The sequence below is a fragment of the Callithrix jacchus genome, chromosome 3 (genome assembly GCF_049354715.1).
Source record: "Callithrix jacchus isolate 240 chromosome 3, calJac240_pri, whole genome shotgun sequence".
Classification (NCBI taxonomy): Eukaryota; Metazoa; Chordata; class Mammalia; order Primates; family Cebidae; genus Callithrix; species Callithrix jacchus.
The window spans coordinates 29,243,619-29,270,041 of NC_133504.1; the positions used below are offsets into that span (position 1 = coordinate 29,243,619).

Genomic DNA, 26,423 nt, shown 5'->3' on the forward strand with positions numbered 1-26,423 from the left:
TTATTTGAAACAATATCAAATATTCTGAACTATAATACTGTAAAAAGAAAAATAAATTTGCATAATGCAAAATTTTTTAAATTAAAGATAAAATGGGAGTCTTATTTGGAAAGCGTTTAGAGTATCTCAGATATGTTTTAGGATTTTTTTTAAAACCTGAGCTGGATTAAAGAAAGTTGGTAAGGAGTAGTTTTTAAAAATTGGTTTCCAGTTTAGAGTTATTTTATAGACATTTTCAGTGAGGATATAGTAAAAGGAAATATTTAAGCATATTGTGGAATATTCAGGTTAGGTGAAAAATAATTTCCTGAAGGGATTTAGTCATTGGAATAAGTCACCAAAAGTAAGCTCTGAAATCTTTTTCTCTAGAGGACTTTAAAAGCATGTTACATTTCATCTCTCCAGGACAGAGCTGTATGTGAAGATGGATAATCACAATAAATAATTTCAAGGAATGTGAATTTTTCTGACTATAAGTAAAGATTTTATTTCTTCAAAAATGGTTAAAATTGAAAAAAACATTAATTAGGCTCCAATAGAGTGACTAGGAAAAGCAGTTTTATTGGAGCTTTCATTGCTTCACTCAAAATACTATCTCTCAGCATATGTGTTGTTGTGGCCCCTATAAAATCATTATCTTGGATTTTGACTCTTTTTCTAGATGGACATAACAGTCCATGAGTTCATATTTGGAATCCCAAGTAGTTATATAACTTATTATATCTTGCCAAGATCAGAAATCATTGCTGATTTCTTATTGTTGAGTACTTTGTTTGTAAGAAATAGTGCTCATATATATGTGAAAAGAACCCAGAAAATAAGATTAGATATTAAAACTGTCACAAGAGAATTTTTAGAATAATTTCACCCATGAAAAGATTGTTCACTAATGAATGAAGACTGATTTACCTCCAGTGGTGTAATATTATACTAATCTCAGAGACGCCATACAGTGTACTGAGGGATTTATGGGCCATTAGCCATGCCACTGTTTCCCAGTGAAATAGATCAAAACTCACAAATATATGGCTCATTCCTCTATACATCTCTGAAACGAATAGATAAGTGTGGCAAAGAAGATGTCTTCAGAAAAATAAAAGAAAAGAAGGATAAAGACAAAAGCTTAAAGCACACGTGAGTACAAGGGAAACGAAAATAAGGAAATGCCAGGTGAACAAAGAGGAATTGTCCCGGAAACATAAGAAGAGACAAAACATAGACCCAGGGAGGAAAAGTTTCAGTAAGAACAGGGGTGCACACCTGATTCAAGGGATAAAATAAGCCAAAGAGATGAGGACTAAGTAAGACCATTTAATTTGACAGGACATTACCATAAACCTTTAATGGTTAGTCACTAAAGTGGGTAGAAGAGGAGACGGAAGGATGCCAATGAGGAAGTAAATATGGAAGTCATTGAAGTATTTTGCTGAATTACTTGTAATCGATTGTAGACAGTGGAAGCATTCACAAGGAAGACTGAAACTAGATGAATCAAGGATGCTAATCCCAGAAAGAAAACTCCAGCACTGCACAGTAAAAGTATGTGAAGGGGCTTAGAACAAATCCTCCTCCTTTTACTCTACCTCAGCTCAGGGGGCACCGCATATTCATGTTCCCTGTCCTGAAAGCGTTTATGATGTGTTTTTTAAATAAAATTGATTTACATGGTGTGATTTTTATATTATTTATTATTTTTCTGAATTGAACATAAAAGTGCATAAATCTCCTTATTATGCAGCTTTTGATACGTTGTGCTGAGGTAGAAACAGCCAATGTCTTCTAACAACAATAAAAACCAATGGCTTCTAACAACAATGGTTTATTTCTTGTCTACATTATATATGATCTCCATGTGTGTTGTTAATTCCGGGGTCCATAATCATGAATGACACCTTTCTGGACACACTGAGCTCATAAAGCAATGACAGAGCCTCTCAGTGGTTCTTGAGCTTTTACTCAGACATGGAAGAAATCACTTCACTCACAATTAATTGAGCAAAATAAGTCACCTACCTGAGAGATGGAGTGAAAAAGTATAATTATTTGACATGAAGGGCAGGAAACACGTGGGAACAATATAATTTATCACACTGTTAAAATTTTAGAAGTCATACCATGCATAGAAAAAAAATTAAAATTTTCTGCATCTTCCTAATTAACTAATGATATCATAATATGATTTTTCTTTTTATTCTGCTTTTTAATTAATACTACATTGTACATTTTCCTCTATGTCATTTGGTATTTAAAATGTGATTTTTAAAGGCTGTACTTTATTCCATTGTCTGGAGATATATATGTAATGTGTTTGTATATATACACATATATTATTCCATTGTCTGTCTATTATCTATCTATCTATCGATCTAATCTATCTTTCTGCTTACTTTGCCTTGAATTTTCTGCTTTGCTGTTCTTGTTAATATATTGCTATTCAGAAGTTTAGGACATATTTTTCTAAACTATTTTCTAGCGCAAGCTTTGTGGAATGTTAACGACCTGAAACATCAGTGACCGCACCTTTAATAATGGCTGACTTATCTCTCCTCCTGAAGAATTAATACTCTATTTAGAAAATAAGGCTGTTTTTAGTTTTGGTTGAACACTTGCCTGGAAAAGGAAAGAAATGCTCAGGAGTGCTAATATGTTTTTGGTGTTTCACTGCCATGATTTGATTCTTTGGGAAATTGTTTGAGTGACCAATAATGCTTTCCTTCACTCCTAAAACTCCTTTCCAATCAGATAGCAAGAACGTTAGCAGTTCAGGTACTGTCCATCTCAAAATCTGTATTAAGAATATATGTTAGAAGTTGTTTTTTTTTTCTGTGCAGAAAAGCAATTTATTAGGCAGAGAGAGAGAAAGAGAGAGAGAGAGAGCGCTACTGCGCTGTTGTGGGAGGAGATAGAAGTTTTAATTTTGAGATTGTATGCATTCCCTATAGCAATCTGGAATCTTAAGAAATAAATCAAATATTTTAATGACGTAGTTGACACTTGTTTGCCTACCCATTATCAATTCCTCCCTTTCTTTTTCTTTTCCTAATATTCCCGCAGTCATCTGTCTGCTTCCAGGGAGACTGACCACGCCCTCTGCTCTAAGAGCAGGACTGACTGTTCGAAGAATGACCCCAACCTCCTTGCCAATGATTGATTCAGGACTGGGCAGTTTGCTTCGTTCTGCCAGTGAGACAAGAATAATATCTGACTCCTAAGAAACAGTCTTTCTCTGTTAGAAGAGAGCCACATTAAGTCATTCCTCTCTTTCCTGCTGACATTTTCATGTACATGAGTGATACCTGGAACAGATGCACACAGCTTCGTGACACTTAAGGAGAAGCTAAAAGTGAGGGTGTCAGACACAGGTATGGAAGGAACTTGGGCCTTTGATGACTTTGGGGAGCACTGAATCAAACTGGAAATGTGCCTGGCCTTTTGAAATCCTGTTATATAGAAGTTAGTGCATTTTCTTAATGTTTAGCCAGTTAAGCGTACTTCAGGATACTTCTAGGAGAAAGCATTCTAGCTGATTTGGGGCAAGCAGAGATGCAAAACTATGCTCAAAACTATCAATGAATCAAAATCATCACTGGATATAAAAAAAAATTCCATCTGATACTGACACTGATACTGACACGTAGACACAACACAAATCTATGTATACATTTTGTCTCTGACTTTTACTCAGTTACTGAAAGGTCTGTCATGTTTGCATGTACTGTGATGAATAAAATAGGAGGCAGGTTAAACTGTATATGTAATCTTAAAATGAAGGAAGATGGGCAGGATGATTCAATTCTAAAAGTGTAAATTCGTGTACTTCAAAACAAATAAAATAAATTCTATCTAGCTCAAACTCTTACAAATGATATCCCAGAGATGCCCACAATTTGCATTCACCACAGGCCACAGCCTAAGTAAAAAAGATGATGCAGAGAACTTTAATGTATTTCCCACAGGGCAATTAAATACAGATACACTCAACAATCATATAAGTGGTTGATGTGATATACAAATAATTTCTTGGTGGCTCACACCTGTAATCCCAGCACTTTGGGAGGCTGCGGCAGGAAGATCACTTGACGCCAGGAGTTCAAAACCAGCCTGGCCAACACGGCAAAACCTCGTCTCTACTAAAAATACAAAAATTAGCTGGGAGTGGTGGCACACGTCTGTAGTCCCAGCTATTTGGGACTTGAACCTGAATCCCTTGAACCTGGGAGGCAGAGGTTGCAGAGAGCCGAAATAGAATTACTACATTCCAGCCTGGGCAACAGAATGAGACTCTGTCTTAAAAAAAAAAAAAAAGAGAGAAGGAAAGAAATACAAAGAATTCTACATTGAAGAAAAAGATATATGCTGGCCTTGGATTAGTGAAAGGCACAAGTAATATAAGACCAGATTTCCATCACTGACGTTCAAGTTCTACCTTCCAAGTCTTTCATCCAAGTTTATGATGACAAAACTCATTGAATTATGTTGAGTTTCATGATTTTACTTTCCATTCTGCAAATTTCATGGAGGTACAAATAAAAAGAACTGGCTAAAGTTGAATAAACATATGTCAATAATTTAGATAACCAAATCCTATAGAATTAAGCCCTGACTAGAAAGATTTATAAGCAAATACAAGCTCCCTCAATCAGTTATATACACGGTCAAAATTTTCTGACTCACTAACTCATTCAAGCTTTCCTTCTGGCATATGAAACACAAAGAATACAATCCAGAATCTCATTTGCATGCACATTTCAATTTAAAAATAAAGGTTTTTATTGTTGTTTCTACCTCTGACCATTACAATGGGGAAATCAGGAGCAGGAATTAATAAATAAAAAGTTTTTTTCCCCAAATTATGTAATCGTGTATTATTTTTCCTTTAAATTAAAAAAACATAGCTGTATCTACATATACAAGTAAATTATTCAGAGAATTAGATTAATTTCCAGGGTTTGATTGCTCCCATGCCCTAAGAGGAAAACATCCTCAATAAAGCTCTACAAAAGTCCTACAAGTTAAGATCAAGAAACATGTAAGTTCAAAATGTTATCATTCACCTATGGAAGTAAAAAAAGGTAATCTCATAGAAGTATAAAGTAAAATAGAGGATACTAGAGGCTGGGAAGGGAATGAGGTAGAGGCATAGGGTGAGATTTGTTAAAGTACATACATTTATAGAAAGATAGAAGGAATGCCTTCTTGTGTTCTATAGCACTATAGGATGACATAGTTAGCAGAATATACAGTTTTTAAAAGCTAGAAGAAGGTCATTGAATATTCTGAACACAAGGTAATGATGTCTGAGATGATAGACATGCTAGTTACCCTGATCTGATTAATATATATATTGCATCATCATTATGCCCTGTATATACAACATCTGTAATTATTACGTGTAAATTAAGAATTTTTAAAATTACTATTACCAAGCATAAGTAAATCATAATAGCAATAGCCAGAAGACCCTTAAAGACTTCAGATATTAACATAGTCAGATAGAAAACATAATATCTATGTATTCATTTTTATTGCTGCTGTAACTAATTACCACAAACTTAGTAGATTGAAACAACACAAATTTATTACCTTAAAGTTATTGGGGTCATATATCCTAAAATCAAGGCCATGTTCTTTTCTGGAATTTCAAGGGATGAATCTATTTCATTGCCTTTTCCAGCTTCTTGAGGACACATGTTCTTGGCTCTGACTGCCTTTATTGGTCTTCAAATCTAGCAATGCTGTATCTCTTTGACCATGCTTTCTTTCTTTTTTTTTTTTTTTTTGTCATATCTCTTTTTCTACCCCACTTCTTCTGTCTCTCTTTCCTACTTTGAATGATGCTTATGATCATATTGGAGCCCAAATGGAAAATCCGGGATAATCTTTCTATCTACTGATTAAAATTATAATTCCATCTACAAGCCTAATTCCCCTTTGCCATGTATACCAACATACTCACAGTTTCTGGGATTTAGGACAGCGATGCCTTTGTGGAGAGCCTTTCTGCCTACTACAAGCTGTATCCTAAATGCTTAAGAAAATATGAATAAGCAATACACAACCATTTGTACTGATCAGAAAGACTTTAAAATAAATAGGATGAAATTTCTTGAAATGAAATATACAACTTTGGAAATAAAAGAATTCATAAATGAGATTTTTAGATATAGTTGAAGAAATACTTAGCCAACTGAATATGCATCTGATGAAATTGTCCAGAATGTAATGCAGACAGACAAAAAGAAATAAATAGAAAATATAGAGCAGAAGTTAAAGCATGTAGAAGATAATGAGTAGCTCTAAGGTATGCATTGTTGAAAGCCAAAAGGAAAAAGTAGAGATAATGAAAGGAAGGAAATATGTAAAAAGAGAGTGGCTGAAAAGTTGCAAAAGGAAAAAAAAGAAAACACTTGAATTTACAGATCCAGGAAACATAATGAAAATTAGGCGGTATAAATTTTTTTTAAAAATTCACACTTGGATGTGTTTTGGTAAAACTGAAGAACACCAAAATCAAAGAGAAGCTATTGAAAGCACCAAAAAACAAATACAAAATGCAAAAAATTTGATAAAGACTAAAAATTAGACCAACAGAAGAATTATCAACAGCAAGTGCTGGGATGATATAACTATAATTGAACATTTTTAAAATCTTGAACAATTACTTTTCAAAAATCAGAGTGAAATGGAGTCATTTTCAGATAAACAAAAATGGAGTTTACCGCTAACAATTCTTTACTTCAGGAACTTCTTAAAGATGTGTTTCAACAAGGTGGAAAATAATCACAGATGTATAAACTGCAATACAAAATATAGTGATAAACAAAAAGGTACACATACATTTTAATCTGAACAAATATGGATCTGCATAAAAAATAAGAATATTGTCTATAGCTTTATTTTAAAAGACAACTCTGAAGTACTGGGCAAAATAAGATATAAGTCAGAAGGAGAGTTCTGATTCTAATATTTAGGCAGGGCTTCAGACATCTTTAGACATTATAAAGCCCAGATTATTATATAATAACCTCTGAATGAAAAGTAATATAGTATAAATGTTAACATCATAGAAGGAAAAAATAAAATAAACACATAAACTAATGAAATAAAATGGCAAAAAAAGAGAAAAGGAGCATCAAAAATAGACCAATTTTAAAAATAAGATGGTAGAAAAAAATACATCAATAATTGCAAAATAAAGTCCCCAATTAATGGATAGATTATTGGATTGCATGCTTACCTTAAAATATGATCTATCTCTATTGATTGCTGCATAACAGATTAGCCCAAAACTCTGTCTTAAAGCAAACATGTACTATGTTTATGAATTGACATAATGTGAATTGAAAATTTCATTTTCTATGAATCATATATTAGGAAGAGGCTTAATTGTATGATTCTGACCAGGATCTCTCAAGAGATGCCCTTGATCTCAAGACTTGACTGAAGAATCTGTCTCTAGCCCTGGTATCCTCAGAACATGGCATCTGGCTTTCCAAAGTCAAGAAGCCAAGTTGTCTTATTACCTGGGCCAAACTTCCATATTGCCATTTATACAAGGTTCTATTGATTAAACAATCAACCCTATTCATTCTGGAAGAGAATTATGTAAGGATATGATCACCAGACGTTGGGGATCACTGGGGGCATCTTGAAGACTGGCTATGACAAAATACACCAAGATAATACTAACAAAAGAAAGTTGGGTAGCTAGATTAATACCAGGCAAAATTGATTTTAAGATGAAATCACTGTTAAAGATTAGAAAAAGAAATCATTCAATAATAATAGCTTGAATTCTTCAAAAAACTAACAAATCTAAACTCAGATCTCTGTGGAAAAAATTAGTCTTAAAATAAGAAGTGGCCCGGCGCAGTGGCTCAAGCCTGTAATCCCAGCACTTCGGGAGGATCCCACCCGAGGCGGGTGGATCACGAGGTCAAGAGACCGAGACCATCTTGGTCAACATGGTGAAACCCCGTCTTTACTAAAAATGCAAAAAATTAGCTGGGCATGGTGGCGCATACCTGTAATCCCAGCTACTCAGGAGGCTGAGGCAGGAGAATTGCCTGAACCCAGGAAGCGGAGGTTGCGGTGAGCCAAGATCGCGCCATTGCACTCCAGCCTGGGTAACAAAAGTGAAACTCCGTCTCAAAAATATATATATATATATATATGAAGCAAAAGTATATTGAACAAAAAGAAAGAATTGACAATCTATCATCTGGGGGAGAAATTTAAACATATTTTACTCCATTACTGACAAATCAAACAATAAAAAATTAATAAAGATAAAGAAGATTTGAACAAGAGGATTAGCATTTTGGTTTCCATGTACAACAATTAGAGAATATAAGATGTCTAATATATATATGAAGCATTTATAAGAATTAAATGATAGGCCAACATCAGGTCTCAGGTAGTTTAAAAATCATTTTCTGAGACCATGTTCTTCGGGTACTGTGCAGTTAAAATACAATAACCAAAAAATATATATATTTTGTAATCTTAAAATATAGTTTTAAATAATTTATGGATTAATAATGAGAATTTTAAAAGGCTTACAATTGAATAACCATACAAATACTATGTATTAAATCCTGTGAATTGCTGTGAAAGCAGTACTTTAGAGTATATCCGCATATAGCTGGAAAGATCATATTCAGAAGAAAATAAAATTAATGAGCTATTTATCCAACATAAAAACAGAAGAATAACAATAAAACCAAAGAAGGTAGAACTTAGGAGATAATTTCTTTTTTCAATGGCAGAAATAAGTTACCTACAGAGGATCAGTCAAGCCAAAAGACCATCTCTGAAGAGAGTAAAGAATAGAAGGCACAACCAGCTAATAAAATCACAGGCATTAAAGAAAACACAAAAATATAACTATAAGAAAAAATTTTTTAAAGATAACAAGAAGATCTTTATTATTGACAATATATATAAAATGAGCAAATTCTTAGAAAAATCAGTGCTTACAAAATGAATCCTTTGGAAGGCTGAGGCGGGCAGATACGAGGTCAAGAGATAGAGACCATCCTGGCCAAGATGATGAAACCCCATCTCTACTAAAAATACAAAAATTAGCTGGAATGGTGGCATGTGCCTGTAGTCCCAGCTACTTGGGGGGCTGAGGCAGGAGAATTGCTTGAACCTGGGAGGCAGAGGTTGCAGTGAGCCGAGATCTCACCACTGCACTCCAGCCTGGTGCCTGGTGACAGAGCCAGACTCTGTTAAAAAAAAAAAAAAAAAAAAAAAAACTGATCCAAAATAGAAGAAATACACTCAATATGAAAGAGAAAATACTCCCCAACTCTTTCTTTGCAGTTAAGAAAACCTTGATACTAGAATCAGACAAGAATTATATAAAAAAGGAAAATTATAGTCCTGTCTCAGTCCTGAATAAATGCAATAGGTCCAAAATGAAAACACTAGTGAATAAAAAACATAATGAATGAATGACCAAGAGTTTTTCCCAGGAATGCAAGAGTAGTTTAGCATTTAAATGTCTGTAAATGTCATTCACCACATTAAAAGATTAAGTACAAGCAAAACAAAAATTGGATAAAATTCAGCACTGTCAATGATAAAATTTTTTAGCAAACAAATAATAAAAGGAAACTCTTTCAACCTAATGAGGTTTTCACAGTACATCTAAAGAAAACATCATTGTTAATAATAAAATATTAGAAAAACTCATTTTTAAATGATGAGCATATTGACACATAATGTAACTACCCTATTAAATATGATACTGGAGGTCCTAGCCAGCACAGTAAAGAAAGAAGAAGACATAAAAGTTACTTAAAATGACAAAATTGTCATTAATTTCAAATGATATAATTTGTTCACACACACACAAAAAACCTCCCATGCAAATTTAGACTGTTATAAGAATTTGGTGAAGTGGCTAGTGATATAATTAACAATAAAATATTCTTTATTTTCTCTATATTAACATCAGATAATTTTTTTAAAAGCAGATTTTTTAAATGTTACCAATTATAATAGAAACAAAATATGTAGTTTCCTAAGACTAATTCTAGCAAACGTTGCGGAAATGTTTCATGGAGAAAGTTATAAATATTTTTTGAGAGGTTTTTTTTTTTTTTTTTTTTTGAGACGGAGTTTCGCTCTTGTTTGCCCAGGCTGGAGTGCAATGGCGCGATCTCAGCTCACCACAACCTCCACCTCCTGGGTTCAGGCAATTCTCCTGCCTCAGCCTCCTGAGTAGCTGGGATTACAGGAACGTGTCACCATGCCCAGCTAATTTTTTGTATTTTTGGTAGAGATGGGGTTTCACCATGTTGACCAGGATGGTCTCGATCTCTTGCTCTCGTGATCCACCCACCTTGACCTCCCAAAGTGCTGGGTTTACAGGCTTGAACCACAGCTCCCGGCCTTTTGAGAGGTTTTAAAGTTGATCCAAACAAATGGGGGTTCCATCATGTGCAAGCTCCTAGCGTCCATGCTGGCGAAAGCAGGTTTAACTCACATTATCACTATGGATCTTCATCAAAAGGAAATACAAGGCTTTTTCAGCTTTCCCGTGGACAACCTTAGAGCCTCACCTTTCCTGCTTCAGTATATCCAGGAAGAAATTCAGAATTACAGATGCAGTCATTGTAGCTAAGTCTCCTGACGCCACAAAGAGGGCCCAGTCCTATGCTGAGAGACTGCGTCTGGGTTTGGCCGTCATCCACGGGGAAGCTCAGTGCACGGAACTGGACATGGACAATGGTCGTCACTCCCCGCCTATGGTCAAAAACGCTACTGTGCACCCAGGCTTGGAGTTGCCATTGATGATGGCCAAAGAGTAGCCGCCACTAACTATGGCTGGAGATGTTGGAGGCCGCATCGCAATCATCGTGGATGACATTATTGATGATGTGGAGAGTTTTGTTGCTGCTGCAGAGATCCTCAAAGAGAGAGGCGCCTATAAGATCTATGTCATGGCCACCCACGGCATCCTTTCTGCAGAGGCCCCCCGCCTGATTGAGGAGTCCTCCGTAGATGAGGTGGTGGTGACAAATACTGTCCCTCATGAGGTACAGAAGCTGCAGTGTCCCAAGATAAAGACTGTGGATATCAGTTTGATTCTTTCTGAAGCAATTCGGAGGATCCACAGGGGAAAGTCCATGGCCTACCTTTTCCGAAACATCACTGTGGATGACTAGCTTTCATGAAGACCTTGACCCTGGAACTCCTGAGGAACATGGAAAAAGCAGTGCCATGAGTGACATTCACAGTGTGTCCTTGCAAGGGAGGACTGGAAACAGCCTGGAGTTAGATATTCTCTCTTCGTCGGATTGATGGATAGGAGGCAGTAAAAGAGTTAGGAAGAAGACAGAGCTCATGGATAAATATTATCATATGGCCTTAAAAAAAAAATACCATGGGAACATGGTATCACAGTTTTAATTATCACCCAAATTTATTTATCCATTTAATGTAAGTCTCATCAAAATCTCCAGAGCTTTTTGTAGAATATGACAAGTGATTCTAAAATTTATGTGAAAAGCAAAAAGCCAAGAAAACAAAAAAACACTCCTGAAACAAGAATAAGGTGGGAGGACCTGCCCTATAACTATTCTGTTTTACATAAAGCTCTAGCGAGTTGGAAGCTGTGGGTGGTGCAGTGATAGATAAATTGGTCCGTGAAACAACAGATGACCCAGAATCAGATTCACTATTATTTGGACGTGTTTTATATGGGATAAGGATTCTATTTAATAACGGTGGGAAGGGAGGCTATTCAATAAAGAGGGACAGTTGAGTGTCTATGTGGAAAAAATAAAATTGGATCCCAATCTCACAACACATGTGAAAACAATTTCCAGACAGATTAAGAATTTGTGAAAATCAAGCTTAAAACTTTTAGAGAGGAAAAAAAAAAAAAAGGAAAACATGGTCATGGGAAAATCCAGTCTTCTCATAGTAGTGAAGAATTTCTCAAAGACACAAAAAGCCTTGTTACAAAAGTAAAGACTGATAATCTACACTGTGTTAAAAATTTTAAATTTTTATTCATTGAGAGACACCATAAGTAAAGTGAAAAAAACAAGCCATAATCCATAAGAATGTATTTACAACACATTACCAATGAACACTATATAGAATATATGAGTAATATATAAATGTACTGATTTTCTATAAATCAGTAAAAGACAGGTAATACCATAGGAAAAAAAAATAGGAAGAAAACAGCTACAGACTTTTCTTTAAAGTGGAAACAAGTATAATGAAAAGATATAAAATCATTAATAATCAGAAAAATGCAAATTAATAGCAGAAAGATATTTTATTTTATTTTTCTAGACTGATAAAAATCAAGAAGTTTATAATACCAAGGATTGGTGAAGATGTAAAAGCAACAGATTTAGGAAAAAGGAGAAGATTTCCTACTAAAATGTAAAGTTTCCATTTTTGAGACACAGCCAGGCGCCATGTCTCAAACCTTTAATACAGCAATTTGGGAGGCTGAAGAGGGCAGATCACTTGAAGTCAGCAGTTTAAGATCAGCCTGGCCAACATGGTGACACCAAGTCTCTACTAATAATATAAAAATTAGCTAGGGTGGTGGCACAGGCCTGTAGTTCCAGTGACTCAGGAGACTGATACAGGAGAATTGCCTGCATTCTGGCAGCAGAGCCTGCAGTGAGCCAAGATCGCACCACCGCACTCCAGCATGGGTAACAGCGTGACTCCATCTCAAAAAAAGAAAGTGTTGATAAACTATAACTCCACAGTTCTTCCAGAGACTAACTTAGAGAAAGTTTAGTATGTGTGCATCAGAAATAAAAGAATATTCACAGGATCAGTTCACAGTATCAAAAACCTGGATAATCTCAAACATCTGTTAGTAGCAGAATGGATAAACAAATTATAGTGTATGCATACAACAAATCATTGTAAGTCAGTTACATATAACAATGATGACTCTGAAAGATACAATGTTGAGTGAAAAAAGCAAATCCCAGAAGACTGTGTAATAACATTTTTAAAGAAAGGAAGAATATACAAAAAAGGTATTTAGGGTTGCATACATATGTGATACAACTAAAATTGGTAGGAAGGAGGTCAAACATTCAGAATAGTGGTTATACCTAGAAGGTGGGGCAGGGAAAACAGAAACAGAGTGCAGAGTATTGGATATGTGTTCATTTATTTTGTTAATATGCCTTGTAAATCAAATCTATGTCACATATATTTTTTGGACTTATGAAATATTATGAAAAAAATGAAAAAGAAGTCTGGGCATGGTAGGTAGCTCATGCCTGTAATCCCAGTACTTTGGGAGACCTAGGTGGGAAGATTTCTTGAGATTAGGAGTTTGAGGCTAGCCTGGGCAACATAGAAAGATCCGATTTCTACATTAAAACATTTAAAAATTAGCCATGTGTGATGGGGCAAACCTGTAGTCCAGCTACTTGGGAGGCTGAGGTGAGGGGATTGCTTGAGCCTATGGGTTTGAGACTAGTGAGCTGTGATCACACCACTGCACTACAGCTTGGGCAAGAGAACAAGACCCTATTTCAAAAAAGAAAAAAGGAAAGAAACAATTAAAAGACAAAAGTGGTAAGAGCTGATTAAATGGAGCCCAAAGAATAATTTTAAACTGAGGGAATAAAAATAATGTTGAGTCACTATTTCTCTTTTTTGGGTTTCATAAATATTTTGTGGAATGACAGGGAAAGCAAATCAGATGTCTTTATTTCTCCACATTACAATCCAGAATTCCAAAGATTAGCTATTTTAAAGTTGAGTTGCATACAAACTGTATTTATTTTTCATGCTGATAACCATTTTTCATTACTATATTTATTTATAAATATTAGAAGGCTTTTTTATGAAAAATGCAAATAAAGAGTACCTACAAATTAAAAATCTACAAATTTGCATACACAGACACACACAAATTGTAAAATAGATATAAAAATATTTTAGAAAACTTACCTCTTAAAATAATATAATTTGTTTAAAGGGCTTGTGTTTTTAAAGGTGATTTTAGTGTGGAAGATTTGAGGTTTAATCCTCAGGTAGCTTAGTCTGGGGTTGATTCTACAGTTACGGTATCAGTGAATCTTAGTGGTAGCTGTGCAGATCTCGGCCATTTGTTATACCACGCCCCTCCCTCATCAGAAAACTGTCTGGATTTCTAGAGTCTGATAGCTGACTTCTTTCTGTAGATGGATACAAACACCACCAAATCCTTTCCTCATTCTTGCTTTCCTTGCGATCCATCCACCCTGTTCCTATATACACACAAAACCACCCACTGAAGATCTTGAGACATATTTGTAAGCAATTTGCAGGATTTGGGGTGTTTTTGTTGTTGTTGTTTACTTTTGGGTAAATAGTAGAGAAAGTTATCTATTATCTGATCCCTGTACATTGTGATTGCTGCAAAAAATTGATTTTTTTTCCAGTTTATTGAAGTATAGTTGACAAATAAAAATGTGTGTATTTTCAAGTGTATAGGGCCGGGTGTGGTGACTCACGCCTGTAATCCCAGCATTTTGGGAAGCCGAGGCAGGTGAGTCACTTGAGTTCAGGAGTTCTAGACCAGCCTGGCCAACATGGTGAAATCTCATCTCCACAAAAATATCAACGTTAGCTGGGTATGGTGGTGCACGCCTGTAATCCTAGCGACTCTGGAGGCTGAGGCAAGAGAATCACTTGAATCTGGGAGATGGAGTTTGCAGTGAACCGAGATCATGCCACTGCACTCCAGCCTGGATGACAGAATGACACAGTCTCAAAAATAAATAAATAAATAAACAAATAAATGTGTACAATGTGATATATACAGAGAAAGACAATGATTACCACAATAAGTTTTATCATGTTCATCACCTCAAATTTACTTTAGTTACTTTTTGTGGGCGTGAGAATGCTTAGGATCTACTGTCTTAGAAATTTCACTTACACAAGATAGTAATTGTTATCATCATGCTGTACATTAGATTCCCAGAACTTATATTTCTTATAACTGAAAGCTTAAGAAAACCATGTCACCTTCTTAAAGTGTTTGTTCCTAGGATCTGGGGCAGATGGCTATTGTAGGATGCTTACAGTATTGCCCCCTTAAATTCCATGATGAACAGTCACTTATTCTGAATTTTCAAGGATATTGTTTATAAATTTTGTGATATAAAATGTTGCTAAGAATAATACAATTTAAGTTACCAGCCAGCAGCTTTTCCATACCAATTAAGAAGCAGCTCCGAAGGCCGGGCGCAGTGGCTCACACCTGTAATCCTAGCACTTTGGGAGGCCGATGCCGGCGGATCGCAAGGTGAAGACATCAAGACCATCCTGGTCAACATGATGAAACCCCGTCTCTACCAAAAAAAACAACAACAAAAAAAATAGCTGGGCGTGGTGGCTTGCACCTGTAGTCTCAGCTACTCAGGAGGCTGAGACAGGAGAATTGCTTAAACCCAGGAGGCGGAGATTGCAGTGAGCCGAGATTGTGCCACTGCACTCCAGTGTGACACCTGCGACAAAGCAAGACTCTGTCTCAAAAAAAAAAAAAGACAGCTCTGAGAATGAGGCCCTTTGACTTGACATAGACCTAGAGGACAGGGCCAGATGGAAGGGACAAGCCTAGGCACCGAGGTCAAGTTTCACCTTTGTGACAATTCTGTGAAAGGTCTCAATGCTTCTACTCCAGGTGAATTATTTCATCTCCTCTTGTTATAACTGGAAAACAGAAAAGAGTGTATTCAAAAATTACCCCCAAAAGTTAGTTTTGTAGATTAGGATGAAAAGTATAAAAGGTTTCTGAAAGAAAAATAATCCAAGAAATTCATAAGAGGGTGTAGGAGTCTTAGAGGGAAAAGTACTAGAATCAGAAAATTTCATAATAGTACCTTGTTGAGAACTTCCTAAATCAATTAATTGGTTCTAATTACTTGTAAAAATTAGGGGGAAACTTCTGCACAAGCTTATCTTAACCACTGTGAAGAAAAACAATAGCAATGTTTTAAAGGATACAGTTATTTAAAATGTTATCTTTCCGGTAATAAAAAACAATTGTTATAAGAGACCTAAGTTGTAAACTCAGAAGTTAAGAGCATTTATTTTTTTAATGCATCGATATTCATTATTTTTATTTATATTTCTTAAATGAATACCTAAAAGTATTTTCTCTGTAACATTCTTTGCAAGGACAGTTACTGCTCATAAATATGTAAGGACTTAGATTCATACACAAGGCACATAGGTTTCACCCACAATTTGTTAGTTATTTTAAAAATCTAAATATATTTCCAACTATATTAGATGATCATAGTCACACTACGTTTTTTTTTTTCACTTTTATCTCCAGGTAAAGTCAAATTGTAATTTAAAATAACCATTCAACAGCTTGCTTTTTTTTTTCAACTTTCTGGCTACAGTACTTGTTTCCAATTCTGTGAAAGTTCTCAGTGCTTTTATTCCAGATGAATTATTTCATCTCTTCTTGTTATAACTGGAAAACAGAAAAGAGTGTATTCAAAAACTACCTCCAAAAGTTAGATTTGTAGATTAGGATGAAAAGTATAAGGTTTCTGGAAAAAAAAATTCCAAGAATTTCATAGGAGGGTCTGGGAGTCTTAGAGGGAAAAGTACTAGAATCAGAGAATTTCTTATGAGGACCATGTTGAGAACATCCCAAACCAATTAATTGGTTCTAATTACTTGCAAAAATTAGAGGGAAACTCCAGCACTACTTTACCTTAACTACTGTGAAGAAAAACAATAACAGTGTTTTAAAGGGCACAGTTATTTAAAATGTTATCTTTCCGGTAATAAAAAAATAATTGTTTAAGAGACCTAAGTTGTAAACTCAGTACTTGACTAAGTTGTAAACTCAGTGCTTGTTTCCAAGTACTGTTGGTAGAGAAAGGAAAAGATGAAAAAAAATCCAAACAAGGAATCTGTGTAAAATGTCCTTTCTGTATATTTTGTTCTAATTTTTATGAGGCAATCATGAATCTGGGAACTTGCTGGGAAAGCGGGGAATTTGCTGTATGTAACCAAGGTTAAGAAGATTCTGAGTAGCCAAATCAACCTTATGTATAGGCAATTAGAACTTCTCAGCATAAAGTCTTAAAATACAAGACGTGAACATGGATCAGAGGAGAAATGCATATATTCAGAAAAATAGCAACTCCTCTCCAGGAGTAAGGAAACTATGGTAATAGTAAGAGAAAATAAAATGACCATTCATTCATACATTCATTCACACATTTAGCAAATACTAATGAACACATATTGTGCCAGGCAGGAGATATAAAAATGCCTAAGGCATGGCACCTGATTTTGATCTCTAATCTAATATGCATGAAAACAGGATCAGACTAAATATATGTGGAAATGGTAGAACTAACAAATTGTGGGTAAAACCTATGTGCCTTGTATATGAATCTATGTCCTTATGTATTCATGAGTGGTAACTGTCCTTGTGAAGAATGTTACAGAGAAAGGGTATTTTTTCCTCATGATGAAAATATAAAATGATCAAAATTGCACATTGTAAATTTCATAAATGACAGTATTACTTGACCAGAAAATATAAACTGATCCTCCTGACCAAAACAAAGGGAGATGTTTAGCCCCAGTCCATCCTTTGGTGAAATAATTGGGAATTGGTAATGGGGCAGTGAGTGGTGGCATATATCCCAGCTCTGAGGATTTAGAAACATAGATAGATCTCATGCAAGCTCTCTGGACTCTGCCCTTATTTTTGACCATAGGCCAATAAGGTAGAGAAAATCAACTCAAAAAAGATGGCTCTCACGTGATCCAAGAACAGAGAGTGTCCCCCCCACTCTTCTTTTTTTTTTCTTTGAGACAAAGTCTCGCTCTTGTCACCAGGCACCAGGCTGGAGTGCAGTGGTGCGATCTTGGCTCACTGCAATCTCCCCCTCCTGGGTTCAAGCAATTCTCCTGCCTCAGCCTCCCGAGTAGCTGGGACTATAGTCATGCACCACCACACCCAGATAATTTTTGTGTTTTTAGTAGAGATGGGGTTTCACCATTTTGACCAAGATTATCTCGATCTTGGTGATCTGCCCGCCTCGGCCTCCCAAAGTGCTGGGATTACAGGCGTGAGCTACCGCACCCAGCCTTCCCCTCCACTCTTCTTTCTCCTCACCACAACCTCAACCTCAGTTGAAAATTCAACATATAATTTAAAAAAGTTATTTATTCATCTATTAAACAAATATTCTTGAAGAAGTTAGGGATGGACCAGGAATAATGGTAAGCACTAGAAATATCATGGTGAATAAAATAGTCACAGCACCTGCCCTCATCAAGATTATAGTCCGGTGTTGAATGTAATTTATCAAATATTTATTTAGTTATTTTGTGTTTCTTGTTATTTGGAGGCTCTGAAAAAAACATGATGCTGTCTTTGTCTTCCAGGAGTTGACAGTTTGCAGAGACATATACATCACATTTTAAAATATAAGGCAAATTAAAACGTATAAGTGATTAAAGGCAAAACTAAATACAAATAGGTGCCGGAATGTACAATTATGTAACAACTGAGCCTTTCTCAGTGATGGCTACTCTACTCTGCATGACACTCAGAGCACCAGCCAGGTAATGCCTTTTGTCAGACAGGTGGTGTCTTCCTCTGCCATCTGTCCCTGGAGTGCATATAACAGAGAGTCAGGGACCCTGGAACTTGCAAAGAGAAAGAAAAATCACACTAGTGTGGAGAATTACAAGAGAATCAGAAATTTCCATCTAGAAGCCAAAAGTAGTTCAACTCACATTTAATCAGTGAGGAAATAGAATGACTTGCTCTGTTTAAAACATCAGCCAACCAAATATTAAATAAAAAAAAAACGCAAAATAATCACATCAAAACTAATTTGAGAACAATTAAACAAAAAAGACAAAATAATCATATCAAAACTAATTTGAGAACAATTACACAACTGATAAATTTTCTCTTCTATCTTAGTCTTTCTCAGGGTCTTATTCTGAACTCAAACGGAAAGTAGGAATTGTTTTCTTTAGAACTCTATTGAGAGTCAGTTGTTCTCTTTTCTTTTTATATTACAGTACCGTTTCCTTGGGTTAGACTTATTCAGAGACCCCAGCACAGGCTCGTTCTCTCTGTCTGGGTAGATCTCTTTCTTGCACCTGTCAAAACTGTGTTAATCTGCCTGTGTTCAAATCCAGTGTCGTGATTTTGCCTATTGCCAGTTAATTTGGAGATGTTGATTAAGGATATTCTTTACCACATGACTGCATAAAATGACTGGATCCTTTGCCTCTAGGTTTTTGTTTTTTAATTTTTTGCTGCTATCAGTTGAGTTCCTTGCTCATGAGAACAGCTCTCTCCTCATGGAGCAGGAAACATGGCCTGGAGCTCACCTAAGTAGTAGCAATGACAACACCACAATAACAAAGCTTTTCAGAAGTAAGCAGTTACTTATTTCTGCTACTACCTACTTCATCCCATTCTCTCCCCTGGGCCCCCACCATCTAAGAAGCTCTGCTTCCTTCTGTCATTCCAGTCAAAGCAGGTTGTATACTGCTAATTACTGAGAGCTGGTTATCCTAATCCTTCACACCTTGGCCATTATAATAATACTAATAATGTGATGAGCCTGAAGGGCAAGGACGATTGTCACACTTCCAAGCAGCTGTGCTAACTGATAATCTGGCCACTTGGGACAGTTAATGTCTTCCTTTCTTGATAGTTTTGCCTAGGGATTTGTTTACCTTCTTTTATTTATTGATATGCTTCTTTCCCCCAACATGTTCAAAATAATAATTCTATTATGTTTTCAAAACTGAAAGACAAATAAGAAAGAAAAAAGCAAGCTTGTGAACACAGTCTGAAAGCTGTTGCATTGTAATTCTAATAAATACACTTTGGACTTTTTAAAAATTAGTTTCCGTTAACTAATCATCAAACATAAATCAGTAGCTTTTCATGAGTTATCACATTACAAGGTTCATATTGAAATTTTAGTTGCTCCTACTCTATGCAGTCTCAAAGACTGTATGCTGGACAGAGCATGCAAATTCTTGAATAAGGCATAATGTGCACATTAAGAAATTAATTTGTTTTTCATTGGTAAATCTTTAGACACTGCTATATATTGTTTAAAATGCAACTTGCTAATTTTTAACAAGAAACAAATCACAGAAAAATCTAATGTTGGGTTTAAAAAAAAGAAAAAATAATATTTTGAAACAAAACAAAATAAAAATGACTTTATCTTCCAAAGCCAGAGTGTAGCGTTAGCAGCTGAGTGGCTGACCCTAGTTTTCAGTATATTCTCCATTCTAAGGACATTGACAGGAAACTGTCAGCCTGGAGATACAATGAAAGGAAACCCAGCAGTGAAGGTTTCACTGATAACATGTGATTTGAAGTCAGTGAACAGACCTAGCGGTCATTCACTCGCTTAGGCCAAAGTGTATAATAATCCAAAGGCTCCATTAAGATCTTGTCACAAAAGCGCACGGAAGATGGTATTTGACTCAGGGGGCAGGGCAGAACATTTTCCTACTAATAGGTGGATTGCAATAGCTGCTATCAATATGAAGACATTATTTTACAGTACTGCGTTAATCTAACACATGCTTGTCCTAAAAATGCATATGCTGTTCAACAAAAGAGGGCTAATATTTAAAGGGATCTCCTTTAATAATAAAGTCTTGACTAGCCAGAGCAAAACCCTCTTCTTTCTCATCTGCTATTACCTCTCTCCATTTGTCACTATTTTCCCCTTTCCTTGGGAGAATAAGCTATTCTTTGTAAGCAAAATTACTAAATTTCAGTATTTTATTTTCACCGCTTTGTATAGAACTCTTCCTATGATACAATGTCATTATCCTGTTTTTTTAAATCGAGTATGTCCTATGATCAATCACTTACCTCTTTCTAACACCAATGACTATTCTGAACTACATTGGAAAGTCTTCTTGTTTCTGAACTATACAAACTATGCTGCCCCAAAGCTTAGCTTTGTTGTTCTAGCTTCCCACAGTATTTTTATTACCTTGTTATCAAGGTCGTCAGCTAATAAGATGTGAAGGATTAAGAATTTGAATTCACGGATTTAAGTGTTCAAGCTATTGGTCACCTTTCTTAACATGTCTTGTTTCTTTGACCTTAGAAAGTTAATAAATGAATGTGTTGATTTATGGGTAAAAATAAGAGAAAATGAATGCTGTGGAGACTTGAGGACTTTCATTGAGTAAGTTTTCATACTCAGATTCTTGTAACAGATTGTTGTTACTCAAATATCTCTTTGGCAGCTTTCCCAGTTTTCAATAGGTGAGTGTGGTGTAAAACAAATTTTAGCAAGGTAGAGATTTTTGCGTCCATCAGTTATACCAAAGAGCTGCACTATCCAATGGAAATATAATGTGAGTCAAATATTTACTCTAAATTTTCTAGAAATAATGAAAAGGTAAAAAGAAACAGGTTAGCTTGACTTACTGACAAAGACAATAAATGATACACTTTAACTCAATAAATCCAAATTATTATTATTTAAACATCTATATTTTAAAATAATGAGACATTTTCATTTTTTTATAATAAGTCTTTGAAATCTGGTGTATATCTTAAAAGTACAGCATATATCAGTTCGGACTAACAACCTTTTAACTGACCAACAGTCACAGGTGCTAGTGGCTATCGTATTAGACTACACAGGTACACAGGATTTTCTTTTTAAACTTTATGTTTCTATAAATCAATTCAAAGGCATTTTTAAGTTATAATATCAGGGATTTAATGGAAAGGTCTATTTAAACAGACCTTATTTGCCAAGAATTTTAGGTGGAAAAATATGTTCTGTTCACTTACAGCAACAGTATTTATTTTGATGTTAAATTATGATCTCCCAACCTTAGATTTTTCTGTGTAATAGTATCTGAAGTGGTTCTGTAAATTATCGCTTCATAAGAATGTCAAAAGTATTCATGTAGAATGGGTGAACTCACTATTTTTGCATATTAATTGTAATAAAAGTGCATTTTCACATACAATTTGTCTAACAAATCTTTGTCATTCATTTCCTTTGTGGCAGGCTGGGAGATAATGAAGAGTTGCAAAATCAGACAGTTTCTGGCCTCATGGAGAATCCATTCAAATGAATGAGAGAGGTATGAATCAAACAACCAGGTAAATAAATGTAGAATCACCATGGTGAGAAGTACTGCAAAGAACTACACTGTCTCGGGAACATAAAATAAGGAGGTTTGACCTAGTAGACAAGGTCAGGGAAAACTTCCTTGAGGAAATGGTGCTTGAGCTGAGATCTAAGGGATGAATAAGCCTAACCAGGCAGAGAGGAACTGGGAAGGATACATTGTGGAGTTTGATATTAATCTTTAGTTTGTTTCATGAAGAAACTATGGTTGGGAGAACTTTTCATTGTGCCCAAGAGAATAGTTCTCGCCCAGATTGAATTCTTGGCATTTCTTCCTGAGAGTCTCTCATAAGCCCAGCACTGTCTTTTCCTGTAACATTGGTGCCAAGTCACCCTTGTCTCTGCTTAGGCATTGAGTCTACTCCAGGACTGGATATGTATTTGATTTGTCCTTTAAAATGTAATGTGTGGAATAAACATAAATAAGACTTTTAATATAATTAATTCATCAGCTGGTATAAAAGTTTTTGAAATGTATGAAAAATATTTGAAAATAAATACCTCTTACAAATCAGGTTTTTTTTTTGTTTGTTTGTTTTTGTTTTTGTTTTTTTTTTTTTGAGACAGAGTCTCGCCCTTTCGCCAGGCTGGAGTGCAGTGGTGAAATCTCTGCTCCCTGCAATCTCTGCCTCCCAGGTTCAAGCAATTCTCCTTTCTCAGCCTCTCGAGTAGCTCGGACTACAGGGCCCTGTTAAGTTACCACTCCCAGCTAATTTTAGTATTTTTAGTAGAGACAGGGTTTCATCATGTTGGCCAGGATGGTCTCCATCTCTCATGATCCACCCGCCTCGACATATCAAAGTGCTAGGATTAAAGGCATGAACAAATGTGTTCACAAAAGACAATTCAATAAATAAAATGGGCAAAAGACAAAAACAGGCGATTCACAGAAGACACAAAAATGACAGGAGCACGTAAAGCAGTTATCAAAGAAATAAACAATAAAAACTAAAGATTTGTTTAGCTTGACTTACTGACAAAGACAATAAAGAATATTGCACGTCTCTAAGGAAACAGGAATTCTAAGGCACTGCTGGTAGAATAATAATTTGCAGCAACTTTACTGGAAGACAATTAGTCAATATGCATTTTAAAACTTAAGAGTTTTAAATGTGACCTAGAAATTCCACTCTTGGAATTTATCCTGAGAGACTAATAAGAGAAATAAGAAATAAATGTATAAATTTAGGGCTATGACAGCTATAAAATAAAACCCACCTAAATATCCAATAAGAGAGGAATGGTTAAAAATTATATTATGTTAGTCAGGCGCAGTGGCTCACGCCTGTATTCCTAGCACTTTGGGAGGCCAAGGTGGGCAAATCATGAGGTCAGGAGTTCAAGACCAGCCTGGCAAACATGGTGAAACCCTGTCTCTACCAAAAATACAAAAAATTAGGTGGGTGTACTGGTGGGAGCCTGTAATTCCAGCTGCTCAGGATCCTGAGGCAGGAGAATCACTTGAATCAGGAGGTGGAGGTTGCAGAGAGCCAAGATTGTGCCACTGCACTCCAGCCCTGGAGATAGAGTGAGACTCCATCTCAAAAAAAAAAAAATATATATATATATGTATATATATATATATGTATACATATATATGTATATATATATGTATATATATATATGTATATATATATGTATACATATATATGTATATATATATGTTAGTAACAGTAAATATATTGCAAAATGTGATATACATGTGCATTTGTTCATAGAGAAGTATATTCACCGTATTCTTTTAAGTGAAAAGCACAACCGAATAGAAAGCAACATGATGAATATGATTCCATCTTTTAAACAGACTCACACAATTTATGAGTATCCTCACATTGGAAAAATTTAGAAAGTATAGCAAATTTTAACATGCAATGGTGCAATTAATTATGTATAATTCATTTTATTTTTACCTATCTAAAATTTCTACTTTTTGTAGAAATGTTTTCTTATACTTAAGAAATATGTTGTTTTTATAACAATTCTTCCTCTTAAGAAAAATTTTGAACAAAAGAGTTTTAAAAAAAGGAAGAAATATTACCTATTATGTTACCATCCAAAGACAACTGCATTAATGTGAAGTATTTCCCTTCAGTATTTTTAAGGATAACCGAATTTTTAAAACATGCTTAACTGGGCTTCTGAGACCAGTATTAAGCCTTGCCTGAGGGACAAGCTTTTACAGAGAATTTTCTAGTATCCAATTACAGGGTTTTTCCATAATAGAGGAATAACAGTTTATAACTAGATTGACAATTTAAGCTCTGTCCAGATACCCTTGTGAAAGGAGATACCATCTCTCCTCCTCATTCTTGGTGTCCTCAATTCAGTCAGATGTGGTTTTTCTAAGTAAATGATTCTCCTTAGGAATTTTGGCTGAATTGGGTAAAGAGCCTATTAATAATTACACAAGACATTGCTGTAAATACCCAGGAGAATCACAGAATAGTTAGCATTAAGAATACAGTTATCAGTAGTCCTATTAAAGAATCACTGTACCAGTGGCTAAGGCTCTGGAGCCAAATTGCTTGGGTTCAAATCCTAGCTCTAGCTATGTGACCTCAGGTTACCTTTTTGTAACTTTCCATGCCTTAATTTCCTCCAGTAAAACTGGAAAAATAAAAGCATCTACCTCATACATTTTTGGGAGAATTAATTGAGTTAATATAGGTAAAACACTTACAGTGGTGCTTGGCATGAATCAGATGTGCACAAGAAGTGTTCGTTTCTATTATTATTCATAAATCATACCTACTTGGAAATGATGCCCAATGCACCATGGTTGAAGGGTGAGGAAATGTGATTTGTGATCTCAACCGTACAATTCATTGAACAAATGTGTGCCCTCCATGAATATAAGATGTTCTGTACATATTATCACACTAATCTTTACAAAAACATTCTAAAGTAAATTATATTTCCAGCCGGGCTCAGTGGCTCATGGTTGAAATCCCAGCACTTTGGGAGCGGCGGGGGTGGGGTGGGTGGTGGATCACCTGAGGTCAGGAATTTGAGACCAGGCTGGACAACATGGATAAACCCTGTCTCTACTAAAAATACAAAAATTAGTGACGTGGTGGTGTGCACCTGTAGTCCCAGCTACTCCGGAGGTTGAGGCAGAAGAATTGCTTGAACCCAGGAGGCGGAGGTTGCAATGAGCCGAGATTGCACCTCTGCACTCCAGCCTGGGCCACAGAGTGAGACTCCATCTCACAAAAATAGTAAATGCTATTTCTATATTCAGGATTATAAAACTGGGGTCCGTAAGGTTAAATAACTTGTTAAAGCCACACATAATTAAGAAAAAGTAGAACAGGGTGGCTCACGCCTGTAATCCCAGCGCTTTGGGAGGCCGAGGTGGGTGGATCACGAGGTCAAGAGATCGAGACCATCCTGGTCAACATGGTGAAACCCCCGTCTCTACTAAAAATACAAAAAATTAGCTGGGCATGGTGGCGCATGCCTGTAGTCCCAGCTACACAGGAGGCTGAGCCAGGGGAATTGCCTGAACCCAGGAGGTGGAGTGAGCCGAGATCACGTCATTGCACTCCAGCCTGGGTAACAAGAGTGAAATTCCATCTCAAAAAAAAAAGGAAAAGTAGAACAGGAAAGACTGAGAAGGGAGACGTTCCCTTGGTTGCGCCTTTCATTTGTTAAAAGAATTTCTGAATTAGGAAATCTCCAAAGGCATAAATAAAGATCCCCTAATTTTTTTTCACAGTTCACCCCCTCCTTCAATAACAGAGTTTGTTTTCATTGATTCAGCCATACCTATGGAGCACTTGCCATGGATCAGACCCTTTTCTATGAACTGGAGCTACTGTGTCCCTAAAGAGTCTATTTTCTTTTTTTTTTCCTTTGTCTTTGTCTTTCTTTTTTTATTATTGCATTTTAGGTTTTGGGGTACATGTGAAGAACATGCAAGATAGTTGCATAGGTACACACGTGGCAGTGTGATTTGCTGCCTTCCTCCCCATCACTTATATCTGGCATTTCTCCCCATGCTCTCTCTCCCCAACTCCCCATCCTCTGCTGTCCCTCCCCTATTCCCCCCAACAGACCCCAGTGTGTAGTGTTCCCTTTCCTGTGTCCATGTGTTCTCATTGTTCAACACCCACCTATGAGTGAGAACATGCAGTATTTCATTTTCTGTTCTTGTGTCAGTTTGCTGAGAATGATGGTCTCCAGGTTCATCCATGTCCCTACAAAGGACATGAACTCATTGTTTTTGAACACAGCAGGAGG

General features: G+C 35.9%; 1 long non-coding RNA gene and 1 pseudogene across 3 annotated transcripts in view; one reads left to right on the forward strand and one right to left on the reverse strand.

Moving 5' to 3' along the window:
• Positions 1-6,621: 6,621 nt before the first annotated feature.
• The window catches only part of LOC144581911 (uncharacterized), a 54,447-nt gene continuing 34,645 nt past the window's right edge, over positions 6,622-26,423 (reverse strand). For 2 of the 3 annotated variants that reach the window (XR_013533335.1, XR_013533336.1), the window contains 4 exons: positions 15,634-15,705; positions 15,211-15,344; positions 8,025-8,122; positions 6,622-6,795 (listed from right to left, as the gene is read on the reverse strand). This is a non-coding gene — a long non-coding RNA (uncharacterized LOC144581911). Of the gene's footprint in view, positions 6,796-8,024; positions 8,123-14,021; positions 14,736-15,210; positions 15,345-15,633; positions 15,706-26,423 lie in introns of those variants that run through there. The other variant, XR_013533337.1, reaches the window with a different exon arrangement.
• LOC100401464 (phosphoribosyl pyrophosphate synthase-associated protein 1 pseudogene) lies at positions 10,443-11,378 on the forward strand (annotated as a pseudogene).